This window comes from Chrysoperla carnea, chromosome 3, assembly GCF_905475395.1.
Source record: "Chrysoperla carnea chromosome 3, inChrCarn1.1, whole genome shotgun sequence".
Lineage (NCBI taxonomy): Eukaryota > Metazoa > Arthropoda > Insecta > Neuroptera > Chrysopidae > Chrysoperla > Chrysoperla carnea.
The window spans coordinates 11,092,174-11,105,253 of record NC_058339.1 but is presented as its reverse complement, the minus strand read 5'-3'; the positions used below and the strand labels follow the sequence as shown (position 1 = coordinate 11,105,253).

The 13,080-nt window shown below is 28.2% G+C and overlaps 1 protein-coding gene across 1 annotated transcript in view; it reads right to left on the bottom strand.

Moving 5' to 3' along the window:
• Positions 1-13,080, bottom strand: part of LOC123296958 (nesprin-1) — a 124,319-nt gene that overhangs the window by 51,977 nt on the left and 59,262 nt on the right. The gene's annotated exons all lie outside the window — the stretch shown is intronic.

The following is a 13,080-nucleotide window of genomic DNA, read 5'->3' as shown; positions in this document are numbered from 1 at the left end:
AATTAAAAATATGAAATAAAATGACAACGTTGACAAAATATAAAGCTAGAAAAAACGTTTATAAAAATAAACATATGATCCCTATATATTATAAATGTGAAAGTAGCAATGTTTGTTTGTTTGTTACGCTTTCACACAAAAACTAGCGAATGGTTTTTATTGAAACTGTACAGCAATATAGCTCATACATCAGAATAACACATGAGCTATAATTTATAAAGATATATTAAAAAAAAATATTAAATTTAATCTGACATTTACTATTTTAAATTTTTACAGAAATCTTTAATTTATGGTTCAAAATGATGATTATAGATGGAGCAAATCTATGATCATCATTTTGAACCATAAATTAAAGGTTTCTGTATAAATTAAAAATAGTAAATGTTAAAGAATTTAGAGCCACCTTTTCTGATATACTCAATGAATCATGACTATTTTACAATTAAAAAAATTTAAAACTATGCATATCTTTTAGCTGCGTAAAACAATATCTTCAAGTGTTATGGAAGTGTATGGTTGTTACTTTTAAACCCAGTGAAGCAGCCGGGTTCAAGCTAGTTATAAATATAAATGTCCGTAGACTAAAAATAAAAAAATAAAATAAAATAATATTATGAACTCATTTTCTTTTAAAATTCACGTACTAAATTCATTCGATCACATAACATGTAGATTTTTATTTACATATTATATATATGTGTGGTGTATGTATATTCGATATATGTAATATATATTTATAAATAGGTCACGCAAATCTTTACGATATTACATTTTATTTATTAATTTTAAATTTTTAAATAGATTATACAGGATGTCCTAAGAACAGTGAATACTAGAAAAGAAGATGAGAAATTCTTAGACGAAAAAGCTTTTATGGTGAAATTAGTTAAAATGAATTTAATTATTTAGATTGACTCTCAAAAATCATCCAATAATCACGTAATTAAACTATTTTTAATTAGCTAGTGCATTAAAAAACAAAAACTAAATAAAATTATGTAGAGGTTATGAAGAGAATTATGAGGCTCGAAATATTTGACGGTGTGTAGAGCACATGAGCAAGACTCTTATCACTCGCTTAAAGTATACCGAGTCCAGACGGGTTAATAATTTTTAATTTAGAATGCAAAATTAATATTGTCTGCGGTCTTTATATTATTTCTTGAATCATTTTAGTTATGTACAATCGGTTGCCTATCCAAATACAAAGTAGACTAAATCTTATTCATTACAATCTATCGTGCATCGGTAAAGGACTCTACACGCGTTATGATATCACCGACACGGTATATTTTAGCGATGGTTTTTGGCCATTACCTTTGACTATCTATTACATGAATGAAGAAGTCAGAAATGACATTCAGGTTAATTCGATGTTTTACGAAATCACTTTTATTACGCACATTCTTGACTCTAAAAGGGTCATTGACATGACGTTAAATTTATGCATAGTAATAAAAAAAAGTTAACGTAATAAAAATTATTGCTTGTATTGCAAAATTGAATAAATATAAGCGAAAATATTTAAAATATTCATTACAGTTTGTTGATACTTTATTCTTTATTCAATCAGACTAGTTTTGATATTTTGAAGGCCAAATTTGTTACAGGGGAATATTCTCAGGATATAAAAATGGATTACATAGAAGATGAATAAAAAAAATTAGGAATTTCTTAGTTATTAGCAAAGAAACAGAGATATTCAAGAAAACGTCACTAAAAAAACCAATGTAGAAATAAATTGTCCCTAAAGCGCGTACAGAAAATCTCCTTTTCTCTGTTTTTTTACAACGAAAGAAACTTATTAAATAAAATTAGCCTTCTCCCAACATTTCCCGAATTGATTATCAAAATCCGATAAAACCTCACTATATAGTTAATATACAAACTATTTTTTGCGTGTTCAATGTCTGTGTGTGTGTATGTTTAAATATAGTGAGACTATTAGTCAGTTTAGTCTATCATCGTCATCTTTTTTAAAAGATTCATCCTTATATATCCAGAGTTTATTGACTTACGGAAATAAGGGTTTGGTACCAGGTAATACCTGTAGGAATCTATGAGCATACACACAAATATGTATGTATCAGTGTATAATTATGTTGTTGGATTAGAAAAGACAAAATAAACTTAGAGAAATTTGTTTTTTGTCTAGTAAAAGTGTTTTGGACTAATGTTACAAACTGTAACTGTGATAAAATATTGCTTGATGTATAAAATGTAAAGTAATTTATAGATTTTAGTGGCTGACACAAATTTTGTCACAGAAATATGAGTTTACTTTTTGGAAAGTTTTCGACGTGTATTCTAAATATGGAAAAAGTCTACTTTTACACTTTATACAAAGTTATCTATGAACCACCAAAGTTACCAAACACATTGGAAAAATTTAATTGCGAGAATCGTGCCATTTTTGGTCATGAATTTCACTTTTTTGATAAAATAACGACAAACTAAGTATTTGTCGTCCAAACTGTGTTCTAAGAAGTATTTTTGGTCGATGTTTACGAATCCGATTGATAAACATTTAGTTTGCCGTTTTTCTACCGACGGAATCCGTGTAGGTAATTTGACATCAGATTCGTAATCAGCAACCAAAAATACCTCCAAGATAACATTTTGGACTCATAATATGTATTTAGTTTTCCGTTTTTGTGCCAAAAAGTGGAATTTTTGATCAAAAATGGCATGATTTTTGGAATACGCGACAGAATTTGTGTAATTTGACATCTGATTTGTATTCATCGACCAAAAATACCTACTTGATGACAATTTTAAGCCAAAATAAGCATTTCAAAAAAATTTGGACTACAAATGCATCCCGCTGAGACCTTATGAACTTTTCTTACTAGGTTAAATTGACTGAATGTTCCATGGGGTCCTATAAACACGTTAAAAAAAATTGGTGCTGTTTCCTCACTTTTCTACTTTCGACACTTTTCCCAGGCTTATTAATTGGACTAAAATAAATTAGTAGGTATATACTCAGTGTCACAATAAAATCTCAAACTATAACTTTACTATTTGATAAAACTATCAAACTAAGCGAAAAAAATGCAAATTTTCAATAAACTTTGCATAAGGAGAAATATTTTTTCATTGTCATACAGATTTAATCCCTTTTAAAATAAGTTGTTTAAATCTTACCGATAGAAACTCTGCCAAACATGCATCATGTCGAATCGAATGTTTATTTGCCTAAATTAACTTAAGCCTACGCTTTTATTATATTTATATTTTAGTCATGCAGAAAGATAGATAGATCGGTAAGTTTACAAAATATTAAATAATAATATAGAACGTAAACTCGCCTGACTATGTTAATCAAAATTTACCTATTCGTTGTGTGCGTAGTCATGGTAGGGACAATAAAATCGATGCCAGCGCTTCCAGTGAAAAATTTTGGCGTTAAAGGGGGCTGTTATTACTAATTTGCAGTTCTTTACATGTAAATGTTATAGAAATAAATTATCATGATTATTTATTTAAATTTGTGAGACAATAATATTAAATTTTCAATGTAAGTCTTAAATGCAATCCATACAATTATATATGCATCCATAAAGTAGTGTATCGTTACCATGGAAACGAAACTCACGCACGGAGCGAATAAGTCATTTTTAATTTTATATGAGACTATTTTGATTAAATAAACTGGTATTTACTTTGAAAAATAAGCGAAGACTCTGATCCTTTTTGTGGCCTACTCCTCCGATAATTTCTATTCAAGTTAACTTAAACTCCATTTTTTTTTTAAAAATTTTATCGTCAATTATATCCAACCATTTTAAATTGCTTGAAAAATGATTTATGGCCCTCGAATTACCCACTTGTTTTTTCATAAAATACATTTAAAGTTATGAAATTGTATGTATTTGTGTGTTATTTCTTCTAGAAAGCGATTTTCTCTAAAAAATGCATTCTGAATTTTCGTCTAATTTTCTCAAGTTTTAACAGAACCCACCCTCAAAATTTGAAACGTACGTATCAAATATTTTCATACAATCATTTTTTTTTTGGGAACGTCCATAATTAAATTATTACAAAATTTATTTATTTTTTATGAACAATTAGTTGCATGTTTTACTAATTTATTGGAGGTTAATTCAATGAGAAAAAGACAATAAAATGATATATACTTTTCCAAAATTATATTACGTTGGTAATCATCATAAAAAAAATATGACTATGATTTAACCATAATTTATGATAACCATAACGTTTTAGTTTTCAAAAGAAAAACTAGCATGCAAAGTTCATAAAAAATATAACAAACTTTTTATTTTATTTTTTTTATGTTTCGAAAATCTTACATACAAGGTGTTGCAAAAGTTATGACTCATAAAAACGAATAACTTGAAAAAATAGACAAACTTTGAAAAGTTCTATCTCCGAAACTATCGGTCCTATAAAAACTGGCTTGATCTCATCAATGCAAATTTAACCTGCTTTAAAAATAAATATAACAGTTTTTGATGAAAAACCAGTCCTTCCAGGTCCAAATTGCCCAAAACTGAAATTAGACTTGGATTTAACATTGCTCTTTATATTACATAAAAAAATTTCAAATGTCCGTATTAAAAATCTTTTTAAACTGGAGACCAGGTTAAATAAGCGATTAAAGCGTAATTTAAAAAAAAAAACTGGTTAAGTAAGTAAGTAATTATATATTGAAGTGTCGAATAAATGATAATAATAATAATAATAATCACATTTATGATTGACAGACATGAGAGAATGTAGTAATAAGTAATAACTATAACACATAAATACATCAAACTTAAACTTAAATTATTGTACTTAATTAAATAAAACATGACTTAAATCATTTTAAATTATATTAATTATAATAATTAGGATAACAAAATAATTTACACATTTATTTTTATATTCTGCTCCATTCAGAATCATTTAAGAAGCAAATTTAATATACTTTCTTTTAATTTTTAAGTATTTAACTTTATAAGTAATGACGATAATTTATCAGGCAATAAATTGTAAACGCTTAACAAGATGACGTATAAATTATACATGAAAAAGGGAGTGAACCTTGCATCAAATCAGGTATGTTGTTTTCAATGTAAAGGCAATGTTAAATCCAAATTTTCGACCACGGCAAACGACCGAATCATGAAAATTATTTTGTCTAGCCTGTTTTTTTCTAAGCGATGTATTTTTAGTCTATGAGTCTATTTTTCATCAGAAAGCCAACATGATAATTAAAGAGAATTGAAAAAAATACACTTGCACCAGGACACGAACCCGGACCTCTTGGATTCATGGCAAGTGCCTTATCTAGTTCGGGTATACGATCTCTATCGAATTTTTATTTTTGTTTGTTTGTCAACATTAACTCATTTATTTATTATTAATGTTTGTTCACTAGCTTGTATACAATTCTAAACGTCAAAGCCTTTCGATTATATAATTGTTGTTTGTTTATGATACAATGGCGTAAACTTAATTACTCGGTAAGTTATTTGTCTGCATAGTTTACGTCATTGTATCATAAATAAACATCAATATAACCGAAAGACTTTGACGTTTAAAATTGTATACAAAACAGCTAGTGAGCAAAACATAAATAATAAACCAACATGATAAGCTTGAAAATGAGAGGTAAATCATGGAATTTGAGGAAGATAGGGTATGGACAGAAAAAAAACATGCTGGAGAAATAAATAATATATAAGGATAGTAAAAAAACACAGGTGGCAGACGTCAAGATGAAATTTTAATAAATTCACACGTTCATGATATCCTTGACAGATTATAAATGCATTAAAATATGAAATTATGTGAATAAATAAAGAATACAATATAGAGATCGGATTCATAGTTCAAACAAAGTGATAATTGTTTAATTTGCCCATTATTTATTTTTTAAAACTTATTATTTCTGTGCTGAAACACACCACGCGCGGAAATATTTATGATTCCGATATCTTTTCATTATTATTATTTCGATTAAGGTGTTTTTTTATTTGCCTTCTCACTTGTTACATTTATAATGTGTTGTGACATGTTTCGGCCTCTGACTGAGTTCAATTTCAAACTGTGACGGATATTAGAATTTTTTTTCTTTATATATTATATCGTAGTCAGATATAGAGCTTTGCTTCGTCCTATTAACAGAGATAATTCAATGAGAAAACCTTGGGACCTCAGCATGAGTTCCAGTTATGAAGATTTCTCACTTATTCAGGCCCCACTTAACCAAGTTCCACTGTACTACGTGAAAAGTACAGAGGTGAAAAAATGTATTATGTTGGGATTGTCCTCAAGCTTGATATTCCTCAAGCTTGAAGTGCATCAACCTGTAAGAAAATCCGTGGTCTGATGATAACATATGTGGTTGAATACAAAGTATATAAGTAAGTGCAGAACTAATCATTATGAAAAAATAAAAAATTAAAGATATAAAACCTTATAAATCAAATCGATAATAAAAATATAAAAAATAAATATATATTATGTAGGTATAATAAATAATATAAATTTATTGATTTCAATGATATTATTAATAGGTAATTGAATATTTTATACATTTGTAAGATTATATTATATTACTTATAATATAGATAATCTATAACATATCTAAATACAACACCATTACACCACCAACCAATATTAGTAGTATTCCATTTAATACCACAAGACATTGATCAAATATACATAATACATATATTATACCGTCAGTCCATAATAAAGCGAAATTTCCATGATTATTCTTGTCTTTTAATCATTGATAAAGGTAAGTTTGGTAATTGGGTTTTCCAGCTAAGAGATACTCCATCTAGTTTTTTTTAAAAAGAACTCAAATTTTTGGTTTTATTTTTTAAAATTTTACTCCAATTTTAAAATCTTTCGACGAAAACAAACGTCAAAAATCTGCATATTTCCATAAATTCGAAACTCGAGCACTGATTAAAACTTCAAATTTCTTTATTATTTTACTTATTTTTATCAATTCTCTAAGAGATAGAGAAGAAGAATCATGGACATTTCGTTTCATAATGGGCTCACGATCCAAGATGGTTGAATTTATTTTGAAATCAACTTTATTTAGGTTTTATTATTATCTATTTGTGTGCATGTAATGGCTGCGCTCACATTACAACTTTGAAACCATCTTCCAAGTGCTAATTAGAGTGGCAATAGAGAGGTCAGGATCGCTTTTTAACGTGTTTTGTAGCTAATCAATAAAAAAAGCTTAAACAAAAGTAGCAGAGTTTGATGAGGAACATCAGATTGGATCTAGTTCTGCGAGTTGCTTTAATAATCAATTTATAGATCCTAAAATGTAAGAGATAGAATAACACTTTAAATTAGAAAGTAGTAATAATGACATAGTTTTAAGTCGCATTTCCTCCGAAGACTAACGATTTTCGAAAAAATGTTTTAAATAAAAACTAGCTGTTAAACCCGCTTCGCTGGGTTGTTTTTGCACATTTAAATATCAAAATTGTTAAATGAAAGACTTTTTTTTTAATTCTCTCTGTGTGTACGGAACAGTAAGATTTTTTTGGCCGATCCCAATATTATGTCTACACTCTCTGTGTGTACGGAAAAGTAAGGGAAAGATCGATAGAAACCCATGGAACATTCCAGAATGTTCGAGAAAATTCTAGAAAATTCGACAGAAACCCATGGAACATTCCAGATTGTTCGAGAAAGTTTGATAAAATTCAATAAAAATCCATACAACATTCGAGAATATTCGAGAAAGTTCTAGAAAATTCGATAGAAATCCATAGAACATTCCAGAATGTTCGAGAAAATTCTAGAAAATTCGATAGAAATCCATGGAACATTCCAGAATTTTCGAGAAAAATCGAAAGACATTTGCGCCAGTAGCGCCATCTAGTGAAAATTGTACTATTGACAGTGGGGCCTATTGTACTATTAGAACTATTTTTTTAATCTATTTTCTATGAATTTCTAGATCATTTTTAATTCCACCTCCACCAAACTCCCTTATTCACAATAGGAGCCTAAGGGCTACCCAATGACATAATCCTCTACCGAAGGTCAATGGTTAGTTTTAGGGAAAATCGGGGACATACAAACAAACACTCTCTTTTTATATATATAGATTGTAAGTTGTTTTGAGGATTAACTCTCTAACTCTGCGTTAAAGTTGTAGGAAGTTATGGATAGGTAATTGTGATTTTAATAAATGATTTTAATTAATTAAATAAAACACATTGATTACAATTTAAATATAACGAATATCTTTATTTAAAAAGATTGCATTCAAGAGTAACGTCTTTACGATTTAGTATACACACTAAACTAATATCTTTCAACTTACAATATCGACTAACCAATATAGACTCACCAATATCAACTAACTTATTTTACCTAAAAGGCTTGAGTTTTTATTCACATTTTTAAGGAGGGTCCCTCACCAGTAATAGAAAAAAATAAATTAGTAGAAATTGATCCAAATTTTTAGTATGTTGTAGTTAACGATACATATTATTAAATCAAAAAAAAAATTTGGGTATCTTATCGATCAATTAAGAGAGTAATTAATTAATTAAAAATACACTAAATAACATAGCATGATATGAGGATGATTATTGACCCTCTTCTTAAGGACATATGCTATGCAAGTATAGACGTATTTCCCAAAATATATACACTCAAACAACACAACTAGTAGCCACTTATTGTCTTATTTGACAAACATTCAATTTCCCAAACAACAACGCATAAGGTGACCACATGTTTGTTATTTCCAAAATATAATTTATCCAAAAAGACAAGATTCAATTTTTGCTTGTTGATAAATTCAACAAAAGTGTTATTCTATCTCTCACCTTTTAGGATCTTAATTGGTTTTTAAAGCAACCTAGAGAAGTAGGTCTAATCTGATGTCAGAACATGATACCCTTCTTCAAACAATTAAAATGGTTCACCCAATATATCAATAATAAATGAATAAGATGGATAAATGTAACTTTATATATCGTAGATATTGTTATTGCGTTAAAAATAACCAAACAAAACAATATGTAAACGTAATTCCAATAACGTTGCGTTGTTTTTGTATGTGGTGTTTAGACATACAATGATACAAATAATATTGATAGAGGGGCAACAAACTAGGTCAACGACTGGTTCTCATGCGTCTTATTTATTATACATAATAATTATAAAAATGTAGAGAGACAATGAAAAAGGTTGGAAAAGCGACATCGAAATTGACACAGGGCAGGCGATTACTACTCATTCATTAAAATTCAGACGATATATTATTCGATTTGCTTTTCGGCAAAAATTTCATAATTAAGTATAGATAATTTTTTTCCAAGTTAAAGATGATAGGTATTTTACGAATGCAACATTTTTTATCACTCTGTCACATCCAAATTTTATCCAAGTTTGATAAATCAAGTATGTAATCCTACTAAATTTGGGCCATACTTTTCAAATTTGTTATCAAAATTAACCTAGCTCTAATAGGTTTTAATAATGTGGGGTACTGGTCTCGAAATAAAGCACAATAGTGATAGCTACCGAAAAACCGACATCACAGCTGAAAAGAATGACCCAAAATTAGTGGGTTTCAAAAAAAATTCCAATAAGATCGGATCAAATTTGCCTGTGTTATCAAAAAATCAAATTTTTCAACTTTATGACGTCATCGGATTCCAAAAAATTTATTTTTGCTCTATCACATTCAAATTTTATCCAATTTTGATAAACGAAGTATGTAATCCTACTAAATTTGGGCCATACTTTTCAAATTTGTGGTCAAAATTAACCTAGCTCTAATAGGTTTCAAGAATGTGGGTTAGTGTTTTCGAAATAAAGCACAAAAGTGATAGCTACCGAAAAATGACATCACAGCTGAAAAGAATGACCCAAAATTAGTGGTTTTCAAAAAAAATTCCAATAAGATCGGATCAAATTTGCCTGTGCTATCAAAAAAATCAATTTTTTTAACTTTATGACGGCATCAGAATCCTAAAAATTTGATTTTGTTTTATCAAATCCAAACTGAGGCAAAAAGCTGGTATATTCATAATTCCAATTTTATTAATTTACAGTATTTATACAACAACAAAAACCGTTTACGACCTTCATAAAATTAAGAGATAATTAAAAAAATTAAATATCCTAAAAGTGGAAAAAATTAATTTTAATGGCGCCAGAATATATTTACAACTTTCCTATGTCTATCACTTAAAGGAGTTAAATATTTAATTATACAGCACGCAAATTTTATAGTTAACTAGTCCAAAAATTGCATAGTACTGTCCACAAATCTTGAAAATATTAAGGGCCTTGAAAAAATGAATTATTTTTTGCATGTTATAAATTAATTTAAATTAGAAAATTGAGATTATAAATTGAAACTATTAATTATCGTTTTTTTAGTTACCAAAAAATGAATTAAGTATTTAGGCTACAAATAATAATAAAATTATCAGTTCTTAATGTACTAATTTAATTGTTATACCATGCATATATGTAATATGCAAGGTATATTAAGTTTAGTCCCAAGTTTGTAACGCTTAAAAATATTGATATTATGAACAAAATTTTGGTATAGTTCATAAAATCGCCTAATTAGTCCATTTAGAGTTATCTGTCTGTCTGTCGTCTGTCTGTCCGCTTGTCATCACGATTACTCAAAAACGAAAAGAGATATCAAGCTGAAATTTAAATATCGTGCTAAGGACGAATTTATAGCATGCTTAGCACGTAAAAAGTGAGGTCAAGTTCGTAAATGAGCAACATAGACCAATTGGGTTTTGGGTCCGTAGGATCCATCTTGTAAACCGTTAGAGATGGAACAAAAGTTTAAATATAAAAAATGTTCCTTATAAAAAAATAAACAATTTTTGTTTGAAACTTTTTTTCGTAAACATCACTGTTTACCCGTGAGAGCGCAAATTATGCGCAAATTGTATAATATGTATTATATGGGAATATCAGTTATGTATGTGTGACCTGTATGTATGTGTAATGTAACAGAGTAACCAACACTGTCTATACATAGTATTTCAACAGTTTATTCTGTTGATTGTTTGTTTTCACTTGTTATTATTAATTTTAACGGATTATAAGAAATAAAAATATGTTATTTATTAACTTTAAACATAAAATATAATTTCCTTTTTAATGTCAAGGTTAATTCTGATTACTAATAGTCTGGCAGCTAACGACACTTTCAATTGTCTTATTAAATTATGTCTGCTATTGATTATTATTGTAAAAAGACATGATAATTGGCCTTAATTTCCCTTTCTCATACTGATTACTTAAAAAAGAATAATGCCTTAATATAAATGTTTCGCAATCTCCTACTTGTTAAAAATGTAGGCCCATTTTTTAGCGCCTTGCGCTTAATAGCTATTGAAAATGATGGGAAATGAAAATTAGTGCTAATTATTACCTTTTACAATTACTAAACGCATGTGTGTCGATGTACATTATTTTATAAGACATTGAAAGTGTTGTTGCCGGTATATACCGGTCTATAAGAAATTTATTGATGGTGATAATTCAATACTTCAAAGAGCAAAATTAAAAAATTTTTTTGGTCCCCCACAAAATTGAGACACAATTTATTACCTTGAAATTATAAAATCATTGTTTTTTTTCGAGATAACGAAATGCCATGTTGGAAATTTTGAAATATTGGTAACTTAATTAGTTTTCTTATCAAAAAGTTTGTTATAATTTTTGGTAATTAAATTAATTTTGAAATCACGTTATCGCCCTCACTTATCCTCCCTTTTGTTCACAATTTTTTGGTTTTTAATTTTTCTTCTAACTTTTTTGTAAATGAGCTTTGCCAATGATACTCGCTGACATTGTAACTTTCTTTAGGTCCAATCATTAAATTAATCGGATTTTTATACTTTTTGGATCATAATTACCCCATTCACCGAGTTTCAACAAATTCCAAAACAAATTTTTTTGCGTTTTTCTCGATTTTTTCAAAGGGGTACCCCTTAAAAAAATTGCAAAAAATCCAAAAATCTTTGTTATCTCCAATATCGATAAAACTCAGTATATAAGGTAATTTTGCCCCAAAAAGTACAAAAATCGGGTGCATTTGTTGGCTGGTCGAATAGTTTTTGAGATACGGACTAAAATCTATCAAAATATTGCATCCACTGAGTTTCATTAAATTCCAGAACAAAATTTCTTTTTACCCCAAAAGTACATACAATAAAAAAGTAAATAAAAACACATTCACAATCAGTCCTCAGCCTATCTGTTATTCTAATAAAATATTTTCATTTCAATTCAAATGATGTCCCTTAAATAACATCATCTGCCGAGAAACTACAGAATGATTCAAGTTAATACATAATACCCTACTGAAATATGGCAATTTCATTCAACAAGCTCTTTAAGAGAGTACCACATGTTGAAAAGAACTTCTATCAAGGTGATTACGTGCAAACGAATGAAAAGTGAATTTCTGAAATATTGCCAATTAATTTCTTCAGACATCCTATTCAATAGAAAACCTACAATAACAAATGTATGTATAATACACCTTGGCATATTATAAATATAGCATCATTTTTTTTAAGGACAAAAATTAATTATGCAAATGGAATTGTTTAAAAATAAACTTGAATTAAATTTAATTAATAAACAAAGTATGTAATATATGTACGAGTTACAGAAGGTAGAAGATTTATTCATTATTTTTTTATAGTAATGAATTCAAGATTATTCATGATTCAATGTCAAGTAAATTACCTATAAATGAAAGAAGGTATAAAAATAATAATATTTCAGAATGATTGAATAGCTATAAACACGAAAAATGAATTATACACTGTTTGTCTGCCAATATTGTGTTTTGGAGATTATTTATACTTAGTCTGCAAACCGTAAAATGGGGCGTTATCTTTCAAGGTCCTTTTCATTTAGTGGCAGGCTTTAACTTGATATCTAAACGGATTATCCACACGTTTAATACTCTAAAAATAGCGACCAGTACCTCGGATTTGTTACATGGCTTAGCATTTTTATCAGAAAATATAATTTTTGCCTTTTTTTTTAATCAATTATCTTCTATTGTTTGATTCTTGTTTGTTT